The sequence below is a fragment of the Macaca thibetana genome, chromosome 18 (assembly GCF_024542745.1).
Source record: "Macaca thibetana thibetana isolate TM-01 chromosome 18, ASM2454274v1, whole genome shotgun sequence".
Taxonomy (NCBI): Eukaryota; Metazoa; Chordata; class Mammalia; order Primates; family Cercopithecidae; genus Macaca; species Macaca thibetana.
In genome coordinates this window covers 48,749,457-48,764,915 of record NC_065595.1, presented here as the reverse complement: position 1 = coordinate 48,764,915, position 15,459 = coordinate 48,749,457, and positions in this window count along the sequence as shown.

The window sequence follows — 15,459 nt, the reverse complement described above, 5'->3', positions numbered from 1 at the left end:
CTAAAAATACAAAAAAATTAGCCGGGCGCGGTTGTGGGCGCCTGTAGTCCCAGCTACTCGGGAGGCTGAGGCAGGAGAATGGCGTGAACCCGGGAGGCGGAGCTTGCAATGAGCCGAGATCGCGCCACTGCACTCCAGCCTGGGCGACAGAGTGAGACTCCGTCTCAAAAAAAAAAAAAAAAAAAAAAAAAAATATTAGTAATTTCATTTCTCAAGAACTCACTATATTTCTGCAGTTTATGCTAGGTTTATAGATATAGATAGATGGAAAAAGTTTCATCCTGAAGAGTTCATGTTTAAAATATTAGTAAATGTGGAATAATTGTGAACAACTAGTTAACAGGAACTTCCATTTGCCATTTAACAATCTTTGTTCATGTTTGTTTGTGTGTTTTTGTTTTTGTTTTGAGACAGGATCTCACTCTGTTACTCAGGCTGGAGTGGGGTAGCATAATCTCAGCTCACTGCAACCTCCACCTCCTGAGTTCACACGATTCTTGTGCTTCAGTCTCCCAAGTAGCTGGGATTTCAGGCATGCACCACCATGGCCGACTAATTTTTTTGCATTTTTAGTAGGGATGGTTTTTCACCATGTTGGCCAAGCTGTTCTCAAACTCCTGGCCTCAAGTGATCTGTCCACTTTGGCCTATAATGTGCTGGGATTATAGGCGTGAGCCATCATGTCTGGCCTTTGGTTATGTTTCCACCATGGTTAAGACCTTGTGATAAAATGTCAGATTTATAAAGCTGAATGAGATCAAGTTCCTAATTGGGGAAACAGACAAAACACCCTACTTTACTTAACCATGGACATTATGCATTTTTATTTATTTTTTGGCAATTTTACTTATCCCCTGACAGTAACGATTGCAAAATCATACCATCTAATGTAAAATGAACAATAAGCCACCATTATAAAAGCAATATAAGTAAAACCAAATAAATTAATTTGTTAATTGCCTTTCCTTGCCACTAACAATCACCTGTTAAACATTTATCTCTAAACTATATTCTAGAATAAATTATGTCTCTTTAGCAATTGTTTTGGCTGAAAGTACAGTTTTGGATTCTTGAGTACAATTGGAAGAGATTATATTGCAAAATTTTCCAAATTCATCCATGCTTTATATATCTTGCCCATAAAACAAGTTAATTCAGTTGAGTCACTAATGAAGCAATCTATAGATGATTCCTCAATATCCATTACTTCTTTTACTATTTTTTAAGCCAAATGATTGAGAAATGGGGAACAGTTATAGGAATGTGCCCCAATTAGATAAACCCATTCCATTGCCCAATTATTACTTCAGAATCCTAGGCCTAAATTATTTAGACCATTCTTATTTTGAGACTGTATATAACCTGATTCAGATTAATAAAACCAGCCTGACCAACACGGAAAAACCCCGTCTCTACTAAAAATACAAAATTAGCCGGGCGCGGTGGCACATGCCTGTATCCCAGCTACTCGGGAGGCTGAGGCAGGAGAATCACTTAAATCCAGGAGGTGGAGCAGCGAGCCGAGATTGCACCATTGCACTCCAGCTTGGGCAACAAGATCGAAACTCCGTCTCACACACACACACAAAAAAGTGTCATTTTGAATATCTTCTGACCATTCAATTCGCAGGTAATCTCCATGACCTGGAAAGTCTATCATCAGGAAATAAGTTGCTTAATTGATATTGCTGTTAGAAGAGGATCTATGCTGATGTTCATATATGGCCAAGGACATAGGATAAAAGAGAACCTTCTAGAAGACAGAACTAGGGCTCAATAAGGGGAATAGAAAGGGCAGTCCTCTCAGGGGTACTGCCTGAGACTGCCAGTGTGGTTAATCAAGGGCCTCAACCTTGTGCATGGCACAGAGCTCTTGCTATTCCTGTCCAACAGGATGTGGCATGTGTTCTGGAACAGCGGACAGTGTGTATTGTTGCCCAGTCTCTTATTTTCCAACTTTTTTTCTGAGACAGAGTCTTACTCTCTCACCCAGACTGGAGTGCAGTGGTGCGATCTTGGCTCACTGCAACCTCTGCCTCCCAGGCTCAAGCAATTCTCCTGCCTCAGCCTCCCGAGTAGCTGGAATTATAGGTGTGCGCCACCATGCCCGGCTAATTTTTTAATTTTTAGTAGAGATGGGTTTTCACCATGTTGGCCAAGCTGGTCTCTAACTCCTAACCTCAAATGATCCACCCACCTCAGCCTCTCAAAGTGCTGGGATTACAGGCATGTCCCACAGTGCCCAGCCTATTTTCCAACTTTTTTTTTTTTTTTTTTTGAGACGGAGTCTTGCTCTGTCACCCAGGCTGGAGCGCAGTGGCCGGATCTCAGCTCACTGCAAGCTCCTCCTCTCGGGTTCACGCCATTCTCCTGCCTCAGCCTCCCGAGTAGCTGGGACTACAGGCACCCGCCACTTCGCCCGGCTAGTTTTTTTTTTTTTTTTTTGTATTTTTTAGTAGAGACGGGGTTTCACCGGGTTAGCCAGGATGGTCTCGATCTCCTGACCTCGTGATCCGCCCGTCTCGGCCTCCCAAAGTGCTGGGATTACAGGCATGTCCCACAGTGCCCAGCCTATTTTCCAACTTTTTAATCAGTAATCTTGTTCTTTGAGTAGTGGGGTGTTGGGAGGTAAGTTATCATTCTGAGAAGCTATAGCCAGGACTGATAAACATGACAACACAATGCCCAGATCGCTGAGCTAGGTGCTGATGTCATAATTAGATGGGTCTTTGGGTTGACTCCTAGGTGAATGCATCTCATATAAGCGGGTTTATGACCAAAGCACTCATTCCTCTCAGCTGCCAGGAGTGAAGTCGGCTAGTGGCCCACAGCCAAGTCCCACTCTAGGAATTGTCCTGTCTCCAAATTACACCTGTCCTCAGGGAAAGCCTACACCCAACATACTCTCAGGGAAATAGGGAAACAGAAGTGTGGAATGATGAGTGGTACAAAGGCCTCAAGTGTCATCCCTGCTGCACCTCTCCCGTGGGGAAAGGCTGAGGTCTCTGTGGCATCTGCGTCACTGTTCAACCCCTCTCTCTGCCCAATCCTCCTTCTTTCTCTTATTCACAGTGGTTGATCCCGAAAGTACTACCCAATAACTCTCCTACACCCAAATCCCTATCTAGCTGGGTGTCATATTCTTGTAGTCCCAGCTACTCAGGAGGCTGAGGCAGGAGGATCACTTCACCCCAAGAGTTTGAGGCTGCAGTGAGCTGTGATCACACCAATGCACTCCAGCCTGGGCAAAAGAGCAAGATCCTGTCTCTAATTAAAAAAAAAAAAATTAATATAAAAAAGTCTATCTCAGGCCAAGCACAGTAGCTCACGCCTGTAATCCCAGCACTTTTGGAGGCTGAGGCGGGTGGATCACGAGGTCAAGAGAGAGAGACCAGGATGGGGCCAGAGAGGCCAGGATGCTGGCCAACACGATGAGACCCCGTCTCTACTAAAAATTTAAAAATTAGCTGGGCATGGGAGTGCATGCCTGTAGTCCCAGCTACTCGGGAGGCTGAGGCAGGATAATCGCTTGAACCCTGGAGGTGGAGGTTGCAGTGAACCAAGATCACACCACTGCAACTCTGCTCTGGCGATAGAGCGAGACTCCGTCTAAGAAAAAAGTCTACTTCCTAGGAATGTAACCTAAGATAATACATAATAATGATAATAATGTTAGGAAGCTGGGTGCGGTGGCTCACGTCTGTAATCCCAGCACTTTGGGAGACCGAGGCAGGCGGATCACCTGAGGTCAGGAGTTTGACACCAGCCTGACCAACATGAAGAAACCTCATCTCTACTAAAAATGCAAAATTAGCCAGGCGTGGTGGTGCATGCCTGTAATCCCAGCTACTCAGGAGGCTGAGGCCGGAGAATCGCTTGAACCTGGGAGGCAGAGGTTGTGGTGAGCCGAGATTGTGCCATTGCACTCCAGCCTGGGCAACAAGAGTGAAACTCCATCTCAAAACATAATAATAATAATAGCAATAATAGTAATAATGTGGTAGGAAATGCTTAGGACTTATTATGAGCCAACCACTCTTCAAAATGCTTTATGTATATTAACTCACTTAATTCTCACTGCCCAATGTAGTAGGTGCTATTATTAATTTTGTTTTATGGATGGAAAGAATGAAGCACGGAAAGGTTCAGTTAAGCTGTCCAAGTTCACATGCTGGTAAGTGCCAAAGCTAGGATGCAAGCCTAGGCAATCTGTTTGCAGAGTACTGCACTCTTTACTATCTCAGAGACACTTGGATAGTATTCATGACATGCCAACACCTTGCACCCAGCACCACTACAGAGAAATTCAAGGCCAAGAAAAATATCAAGTTGCTGTAAGAAGCAGATGCAAACCGGATAAAATGTGGCAGTGGGCTCAGCTTGCCTATGGCCAACAGGATCACCAACTGTAGGCGCTCCCCAGGTCACCCCTAGCTTCTTGGGCTGTCTCGGAAGGGGCAGTCATTGGCCATGTAGAGGTTACGGGGAGCACAGGCTCCATAACACATACCAAAGACTCCAGTGTCTCCTTTAAACAAAGAATGGGACAGGGGCAGCTGCTGCTGAGAACAGGAAAAAGACCCAGAGGAAAGCCAAGAATCTGAAAAATCTCAGGCACGCTGGCTTCACAGCCTGCGCTATTCATACCATATATATTGCTTCTCAGTAAGGAAGGGGAAGGGGCATGTATAAGGCCGATAACAAACCCCTGGCTGAGCCCAAGGTGACATTGTGGTAGAATCTCCGTCAAATAGCCAGGCTCTAGAGTGGCAGCCACATCTTCCAGAAAGTGAACCTGATGGATCTTCATCCTGCTTTCCAGATGCTAGTTCAGGGCCTAACCTCAGCGCATGACTGTACCCTGGTCACAGGAATTGTTACAAGAATTAGGGCCAGACTGGGCATGGTGGCTCACACCTGTAATCCCAGCACTTTGGGAGGCCAAGGCAGGTGGATCACCTGAGGTCAGGAGTTCAAGACCAGCCTGGTCAACATAGTGAAACCCCATCTCTACTAAAAATACAAAAATAAGCAGGGCATGGTGGCAGGCGCCTATAATCCCAGCTACTTGGGAGGCTGAGGCAGGAGAACTGCTTGAACCTAGGAGGCAGAGGTTGCAATGAGCCAAAATCATGCCACTGCACTCCAGCCTGGGTGACAGAGCGAGACACTGTCTCAAAAAAAAAAAAGCAAAAAACAAGAATTCAGCCCGATGAAAATGTGCTGGGGAACATTAGAAAAGTTTCCTTGCACTCATAGGCAGCAGTTATCTCACCACTTGCCCAAGGATGAGGTGGACATAGAGGAGGCAAATCAGAAGAACAGCAGGGAAATGGTGCTACGGTCCCTGGATTAAGTCATCCCAGAAACCCGCACTTCCTCCGGACTCGTAGCTTCCGGAACCACTAAGTCTCCTCACCATTTAAGTCAGCGTGACATGGACTATCTCCCCTTTTGGCAGAGAGAAGGAACATCTTCAGACTTCACTCCAGCCCTTTCCCCTCCAGACCATTGAGAAAGTGTTTACGGCCTTTAAAAAAGTATTAATCTGGATGCTTTTGGTTGCAAGTAACAAGAGTAAATTGTAGCTAACTTAAGCAAAAGAGAGGACTTTTTGGAAAACCGGGACATTTCATGGAATCCAAGGACAGAGTCACAGCTTGGCCTCTGGAATAAGCCAATTGTAAGGAATTCAAGAGTCCTTTTTCTTCATCTTTTTGCAGTGCCTTTTTCTTACTGCCAGAAAGGCTGCCTCTGTTCTTCAGTCCACAATTAAGAACATAACTACACACGGCTTTTGAATTTTCCATGTTACAGCTAATGCAGAGAGAGACTGATTTATTTTCTCTCCCTCTCTTCCTCCCTTCCTCTCTAACTTTTGAAATCTCTCTGAATTTTAAAATTCCTACAGAACAAACTTAGCCCAGCTTGGGTCAGGTGGCCATTCTTGAACTAATGAACAGTGGCTGGTGGCTGGGGAAGGGGTGTTGGGTTGAAGGTCACTTCTAGGAAAGTGGGTACTCTTGCTGCGCCAAACAGATAGAGCAGGAGTGGAGAACAATAAAGAGAAAAGAAGTGCAATATATACTTGAACAACAATGAAAGGGAATATGAGAAAACGAAAGCATTTATCAAACTTATGAGATGATTTATGAGGTTATTATTTTACATTTTGTATTTTAGAATAGAAAACATAATGCAGGCCGGGCATGGTGGCTCACGCATGTAATCCCAGCACTTTGGGAGGCTGAGGCGGGCAGATTGCTTCAGTTCAGTTCAGGAGTTTGAGGCCAGCCTGGCCAACACGGTGAAACCCCATCTCTACTAAAAATACAAAAATTGGCCGGGCATGGTGGCTCACGCATGTAATCCCAGCACTTTGGGAGGCTGAGGCGGGCAGATTGCTTCAGTTCAGTTCAGGAGTTTGAGGCCAGCCTGGCCAACACGGTGAAACCCCATCTCTACTAAAAATACAAAAATTGGCCGGGCCTGGTGGCTCATGCCTGTAATCCCAGCACTTTGGGAGGCTGAAGTGGGCAGATCACCTCAGGTCAGGAGTTCGAGGCCAGCCTGACCAACATGGAGAAACCCCGTCTCTACTAAAAATACAAAATTAGCTGGGTGTGGTGGCGCATGCTTGTAATCCCAGCTACTCAGGAGGCTGAGGCAGGAGAATCGCTTTAATCCAGGAGGCAGAGGTTGCCGCGAGCCGAGATCACACCATTGCACTTCAGCCTGGGCAACAAGAGTGAAACTCTGTCTCAAAATAAAAATAAAACTATACAAACATTAGACAGACGTGGTAGAGTGTGCCTATAATCTCAGCTACTGGGGAGGCTGAGACAGGAGAATCGCTTGAACCCGGGAGGTGGAGGTTGCAGTGAGCCGAGATGGAGCCACTGCACTCCAACCTGGGCGACAGAGCAAGACTGTATCTCAAAAAGAAAAAAAAAAAGAAAGAAAAAAGAGAAAGAAAACATAATGCAGCAGATAAAAAACTGAAACTTTGTTGTCACACTCACCCGGCCCCCAACCCCACCTACATTCCTACTGCACCACCTACAAGCTGCATAGCCTTGTGCCATTTATTTAACTTTAAATGAGGATAACACCTGTCCAAAAGTGAAGGATGCAATGAGTTAATCGATGTAATATGCTCAGCACCATACTGGTACATAATGAGTGCCTTATAAGTAGTAGCTGGTATTATTTATGAATTTTCCTTAATAGGTTAAAATACCATTTAAAAACAAAAGGCGGGAGGGGGGGATATATCTGCTGCTTTGTCTGAACAAAGTTATAAATTATTGGTACCATAAGGTATAGTCTTTGCTGGGGCCTGTGGGGTGACACTGAGCCAGGTGGTCACCTACAATGGAGGTCAGTGGTTTCTGAGATGGAAAGTCTGTAGAGCTACATTACTGTATTGATTAACTGTGAGGGAATTTTCTCCACAGGAGATTTAACAATAGCAGAACCATTAGCAGCATCTCCTTGAGCGCCATCTGGCATTGATTTTCCACTGTACTTCCTGAGGGAGGACTCTCTAGGGGCCTTAAAGTGAAGGAAACAATGATTCTTCTCTTACCTCTGCAACTGCTGACTTAGAATCATCTTTTTTTTTTTTTTTTTTTCTTCATTTATTCACTTCGATAACACAGAGACAAGCTAGAAAAAGGGCACTGCTGTGCTGTATTAAAAAAACATCATTTCTGAGTTAGGTCTTATGTGCGCCAGAAGCCCTGTAGTTCCGTTTAAAATTTTTGTTGAGTTTTTATTCGGATAAGACATGTTTAGGGTAGAATTAACCCATCGTTAATATTAACTTTATGTTACCCTAACATAAAAATTGTTTCATTTAACATCTGGATGTCCTTTGTATTATAGCTATTCCATTTTTGACCAACCTTTTGGCTATTCATTCTTTCTCTCTCTCTTTTTTTTTTTTTTGAGATGGAGTCTCGCTCTGTTGCCCAGGCTGGAGTACAGTGGCACCATCTCGGCTCACTGCAAGCTCCACCTCCCAGGTTCAAGTGATTCTCCTGCCTCAGCCTCCCGAGTAGCTGGGATTACAGGCGTGCGCCACCACGCCCAGCTCTTTTTTGTATTTTTAGTAGAGATGGGGTTTCACCATGTTGGCGGGGCTGGTCTTGAACTCCTGACCTCACGTGATTTGCCCACGTTGGCTTCCTAAACTGCTGGGATTACAGGTGTGAGCCACCGTGCCTGGCCTCTTTTTATCTTGTTTTGTTTGAGATAGGGTCTTGCTTTTTTGCCTGGGCTGGAGTGCGGAGGCACGATTATGATTCACTGCAGCTTGGAACTTCTGGGCTCAAGCAATCTTCCCCTTTTAGCCTCCAGAGTAGCTGGGACTACAGGTGCCACCACACCTGGCTTGGCTGTTAATTCGCATTTGGCAATGGGGCCAGATGCTTCCCTGAAAAAAAATTTTTTTTAAAGTTTTTTTAGTTTCTTGATTTTTTAATTTTTAAAATTTTAATTTAAAAAAATTATGCTATTCTTCTTCATATTATTCCAATTTTTGTTTATGTGCTGCTGGAGTATCCTGAAACAAATGGAATGAACTAGCATTGCCATGAAATCTTTTGCTCATTTATGTATTATGGTCAGCAATTATGAATACGAAGGTTAAATACAAGACAAACTCACAGCTGCTTTTTGTTTAAGTAGAATCATCTTTAATCAGTCTCATGTTAAAATAATTAATCACCTCCAATTTGACAGGTTGTATTCTTATATTCCTGATCACAAAGTTGCTCACCACAGCAACATTGGCATTTTATTTTTATTTAATTAATTTATATATTTAGAGACAGGATCTCCCTCTGTCACTCAGGCTGGAGTGCAGTGGCATGATCTCGGCTCACTGCAAACTCTACCTCCTGGTTTCAAGTGGTTTTTCTGCCTCAGTCTCCTGAGTAGCTGGGGTAACAGGCACGCGGGCCACCACGCCCAGCTAATTTTTTAATACTTTTAGTACAGACAGGGTTTCACCATGTTGGCCAGGCTGGTCTCAAACACCTCAAGTGATCAGTCCACCTCGACCTCCCAAAGTGTTGGGATTACAGGTGTGAGCCACCGCGCCCAGCCAACATTGGCATTTTAATAGTAGCTGCCTTAATATATTGGGAGGGAAGTCGGTACTGTATTAGATCAATAGAAGAAGAAAGAAGGCTAATGCAATTCACTAGAGCAACAGACATAAACTAAAAAAAAAAACTGTGGCATATTGTCATCATACTGGATCCCCAGTGTCTTGAAGGAGGATTGATGGATTTAAGTTACTTCTCTTCATATGATCATTTATGTACTCTTGAATATTGTGCTTTCAATAAACTTGTGTTTACCAGTGATTATTTATTGTTTTGGTCTATTGCACTGAAGTTAAAAAATGCTATACTCACGTTTATTTATTTATATTTGAGACAGAGTCTAGCTCTGTTGTCCAGGCTGGAGTGCAGTGGCACGAGCTTAGCTCACTGTAACCTCTGCCTCCTGAATTCAAGTTATTCTCTTGCCTCAGCCCCACAAGTAGCTGGAAATACAGGTGTGTACCACCACGCCCAGCTAATTTTTTTGTATTTTTAGTAGAGACGGGGTTTTATCGTGTTGCCCAGGCTAGTCTCCAACTCCTGAGCTCAGGTGAACCACCGCCTCAGCCTCTCAAAGTGCTAGGATTACAGGCTTGAGCCACTGCGCCTGCCCTGCTATACTTTTATTTTGATGATCCTAGCTGAAGTCTTTAAAGTAATAAGCTTGGCCGAGTGCGGTGGCTCACACCTGTCATCCTACCACTTTGGGAGGCCAAGGTGGGCAAATCACTTGAAGGCGGGCAAATCACTTGAGGTCAGGAGTTCAAGGCCAGCTTGACCTACAGGGAGAAAACCCGTCTCTCCTAAAAATACAAAAATTAGCTGGGTGTGGTGGCAGGCACCTGTAATCCCAGCTACTCGGGAGGCTGAAGTAGGAGAACCACTTGAACCTGGGAGGTGGGGGTTGCAGTGAGCCAAGATTGTGCCACTGCACTCCAGCCTAGGCAACAGCATGAAACTCCATCTCAAAAAAAAAAAAAAAAAAAAAAAAGGAGGAGAACCTGCTCTCTTAGTTTGAGGCACAGAAGAATAGCTCTTACCACTAATCCTCCCAAACATTTCTGCATAAAATCCCTACACTAGTGGTTGTTGCCATTTCTAGATCATTAGGGTTTAACCGCTACCATAATTTCCAGGTATTTATATCTTCAAATGCCCTATGTTTCAAATTATGGAGGCACAGCTAGAAATAAATGGTGTGTGAGGCCTATTTGAGTATTTTTTTCCATTTATAAAATGGGAATAATAAAGTTTATATCTGCTGTATTCTGGGGACATCTTTACTACTATAAGATATTTTAAGTTACCTATGTTATATCTTTTAAAAAATCAAGTCTGCCTGTTTTCACCATATTCTATAATATTTTCTGGATTGGAGCATTCAGAGTGCTGAACTTTTAATACATTAAAGAAAACAAGCAACATAAGCAGAACAGACTTAGTCCTACCTAGCTATTTGATGGTATAGTAGGAAAAAATGGTACTATGAACCCGTATGCTTGCATAGTGGTCAGAAGCAAAGACTTAGGAGTCTAAAACTTGAGTATCAAACTCTTCTCTACCACACAGGGATTGTTTGGCCTTAGGCAAGTTACTTAAGCTCTCTGAGCCTCAATTTTGAAAAAAGGGTAAACAAGAAAGTGTTGTTGTAAACATTAAACTATACGCACAAGTGTAATGTATACATATATGTATATAAATGTTTATGTGTATATATGCATATATACATGTTTTAATTGTTATAACACTGACACATACATATACACGTATTACATTTTTACACTTAACATTCTGCATGGTCCATAGTAATCAATCAAAATAGGATCTGTTGTTATTTTTATTGTTTTCTGCTAATTTAAAGGAGCTTTCCATAGTGGGAACACACTTGTATACACATGGATGTACGAATAAAATATATTTTTACTTACCCGAGGTGAAAGATATAACTTATCTATATTATTTACTTATAGTGTCAGCACAGGAAGCAATCACATTATTTAAAAGTAAAGTCTGTAGGTGGGCGTAGTGGCAGGCTCCTGTAATCGCAGCTACTCGGGAAGCTGAGGCAGGGGGAATCGCTTGAACCCGGGAGGCAGAGGTTACAGTGAGCCAAGATGGCGCCACTGCACTCTAGCCTGGGTGACAGAGCAAGACTTCATCTCAAAAAATATAAAAAAAGGAGGTAAAGTCTGAAGCACTGACATTCTTCTGTGACAAAATGACAAAAGATGGTTAGTTGTGTAGAAGAAGGTCCAATAGAAAACTATTGATATAATTGTTGGTGTTGTGTAGTAAAAAATAAAAAAATTACAAAAAGGCCGGGTGCGGTGGCTCACGCCTGTAATCCCAGCACTTTGGGAAGCCGAGGCGGACGGATCACAAGGTCAAGAGATCGAGACCATCCTGGCCAACATGGTGAAACCCTGTCTCTACTAAAAATACAAAAATTAGCTGGGCGTGGTGGTGTGCATCTGTAGTCCCAGCTACTTGGGAGGCTGAGGCTGGAAAATTGCTTGTATCTGGGAGGCGGAGGTTGCAGTAAGCCGAGATCACGCCACTGCACTCCAGCCTGGGAACAGAACGAGACTCCATTACAAAAAACAAAATTACAAAAAGATCTTATAATTGCCTGCAATTAATCATGCATGGACTACTTTGTTATATTGCTTCTAATTTTGTTTTATTTATTTATTTTGAGACAGGGTCTCGCTCTGTCATCCAGGCTGGAGTAGAGTGGCATGAGCAGGACTCACTGCAGCCTCATGCTGCAAACTTAGCCCCAGCTAATTTTTGTAGAAACAGGATCTCACTCTGTTACCCAGGCTGTTCTCAAACTCCTGGGCTCAAGTGATCCTCCCACCTCAGCTTCCCAAAATGTTGAGATTACAGGCATGAGCCACCACGCCCAGCCTAATTTTGTTTTAAACTACTATTTAAATAGTTTATTGGCCGGGCGCGGTGGCTCAAGCCTGTAATCCCAGCACTTTGGGAGGCCGAGATGGGCGGATCACGAGCTCAGGAGATCGAGATCATCCTGGCTAACACGGTGAAACCCCGTCTCTACTAAGAAATACAAAAAATAGCCGGGCGAGGTGGCAGCGCCTGTAGTCCCAGCTACTCGGGAGGCTGAGGAAGGAGAATGGCGGGAACCCAGGAGGCGGAGCTTGCAGTGAGCTGAGATCCGGCCACTGCACTCCAGCCCGGGCTACAGAGCGAGACTCCGTCTCAAAAAAAAAAATAAATAAATAAAAAATAATAGTTTATTGTTTTTTATATTTTTACCATTTGTGGTTTCACCTTACCAAATAGGTTACATCCCTTCTAAATAGGCCAGTGCTTTCTAAGTACTGTACTTAATGACTTAATTTTTATTTCAAATGTGTTGATCTGGAATGTTGAAGGATGTAATATTCCAGATACAATATGCTTTTGCCTCATTGAGAGTCAGTTTGTTTCTCTGCAAAATTAGAGAATTGGGTCAGATGCCCTTTTTGACTTTTCCCATTCTAAATATGCCATGATTTCATGCGTATTGAGCTGGAACACCACAAATGTGGAGTTGATTCAAACATTACCCAGTTTTTTTGTTTTGTTTTGTTTTTTGAGTCTCGCTCTTGTTGCCCAGGCTGGAGTGCAACGGCACAATCTCGGCTCAACACAACCTCCGCTTCCTGGGTTGAAGCGAATCTCCTGTCTCAGCTTCCCAAGTAGCTGGGATTACAGGGCACGCACCACCCACGCCTGGCTAATTTTGCATTTTCAACAGAGACAGGGTTTCTTCCTCTTGGTCAGGCTGGTCTCGAACTCCCAACCTCAGGTGATCCACCTGCCTCGGCCTCCCAAAGTATTGGGATTACAGGCGTGAGCCACCACGCCTGGCAAACGTTACCCAATTTTGTTGCCAACTGACAGCTACTGAAATATTCACTGAGTTATTCCTGGAGGAAGACAGCATGCTTTGAAGATGTGCTGTAATGTGACTGCCCACAGTTGAAGTAAGCTACAATGGTCGGAATGTCAAGAAGACAGCTGCCCCCAATATGCTATCTGGAGGGCCTAGCAACAAATAGCGATGAGATTGGCTAGCAGAAGAACTGAGGGCAATATGCAAGTTTGAAAACCCAACTGTGCCAAAATCAAGGCAGAAAGTTCAGGTCCTTGGCTGTCTTACCTGGGTGAACTCATAAATCCTTCATTCAGCAGAATTTTATTTGTGATTATGTCCCTCTGGCTTTAAAAGATGGTGCCTTGTTTTACCATCAAATGATGCTTCGGATTGAGGAGGTGTGCTATTCAAATTCATATTTCAGATGTTTGTATTTCTGTAGAATACTGTGAAACTTTATTACTCTCAATAGGTTTATAGATAAGAATTTTTTTTAAATTATCTTATTAACTGTAGAAACAGCTTATGTTTCAGTGCCAGGATATTTAACCAGTGTAATGTCATCCAGTAGTGAGGAGGCAGAGTTGTGGGCAGAAGACACTAGAAAAAATGTGAGTAACTCCCTCCTGCCACCTGACGTCCGTCCTGCTGTCAAAGTAACCTGCAGAGTCTCCTGTGGTCCATCATGTAGGACCGTGTATCTCAAAGAATGATCTGCTGACCCCTTTAGAATCATCCAGGGACTGCTAAAAAATGTGGCTTTTGCAGCCCATCCCAACCCACTGAATTGAAATATCTCAGAATGGGGCCGTTTTAACAAGCTCCTCAGGTGATTGATGCAAGATAAAGTTTGAGAACCCTTGACTTAAACCGAATGAGTTGTCGAAAGTGTAGCTAGAGCTCTTTCCCTCTTCTACCTAAACCCTTAATTGGCTCCACAAAGCCACAGAAGCAAGTTGAAAGTTTTCAACCTGTCAAATAGAGCTTTAATGACTTCTCTGCCTAGGTCTCCAGTTTTATTCTCTCCCTGCTGCGTGCTGTGTGCTTAAAATTCCAGCAACAAGGAACTGTTTGCAGTCTCTGCAAACAGAGCTTGCTGCTTCTGGTCTCCTTGTCTGCGCTGACCAGGTCCCCTCTATCTGGAATGCCCTCCCTTCCTTTCTTTTCTTTTTTTTTTTTGAGACGGAGTCTTGCTCTGTCACCCAGGCTGGAGTGCAATGGCACAATCTAGGCTCTGTTGCCCAGGCTGAAGTGCCATAGCGCAATCTTGGCTCACTGCAACCTCTGCCTCCCAGGTTCAAGCAATTCTCCTGCCTCAGCCTCCCGAGTAGCTGGGATTACAGGCACCTGCCACCACACCTGGCTAATATTTGTATTTTTAGTAGAGACGGGGTTTCACCATTTTGGCCAGGCTGGTCTCAAACTCCTGACCTCAGGCAATCTACCAGTCTCGGCCTCTCAAAGTGCTGGAATCACAGGCATGAGCCTCTGCACCCGGCCTCTTCCTTCCTTTTCTTTCCAGGCTCCTCTATCTAGAATGTTCTTTCTTTCATCCTCCCCTTCATTACATCCCCTGAACTAAGTTAACATGGCTGCTCTTTCTCTTTGTAGATCTGTATCATCAGCCTTATACGGAATTATAAATGCTAGGGCTATTTTTCTTTTTTTTTCCTGAGATGGACTTTCACTCTTGTTGCCCAGTCTGGAGTGCAATGGTGTGTTCTCAGCTCACCACAACCTCCGCCTCCCGGGATCAAGAGGTTATCCTGCCTCAGCCTTCTGAGTAGCTGGGATTACAGGCATGTGCCACCATGCCCAACTAATTTTGAATTTTTAGTAGAGACAGGGTTTCTCCATATTTAGCAGGCTAGTCTTGAACTCCCAACCTCAGGTGATCACCCCACCTCGGCCTCCCAAAGTGCTGGGATTATAGGTGTGAGCCACCGCGTGGCCTCAAGGGCTATTTTTTTTTTTTTTTTTTTTTTTTGAGACAGATTCTTGCTCTGTCGCCCAGGCTGGAGTGCAGTGGCGCGATCTCGGCTCACTGCAAGCTCCGCCTCCCAGGTTCACGCCATTCTCCTGCCTCAGCCTCCCGAGTAGCTGGGACTACAGGCGCCCACAACCGCGCCCGGCTAATTTTTTGTATTTTTAGTAGAGACGGGGTTTCACCGTGGTCTCGATCTCCTGACCTTGTGATCCGCCCGCCTCGGCCTCCCAAAGTGCTGGGATTACAGGCGTGAGCCACCGCGCCCGGCCCTATTTTTCCATACATATTATATAATAGGCCATGAAAGTCTTGAGGACAAGATAAATGTGTTGGTTAGTTTGGTTGCAGGCAACAGAACTCAAATCTGAAGAAAGAAAGAAGTATTGGTAAGATGCTGCATAAGTAAGAGAGAAAAAAGAAGTATTTCAACTGTGCTTAGGAAGGGCAGACACTAGGGAAGCTACAGGTCATAG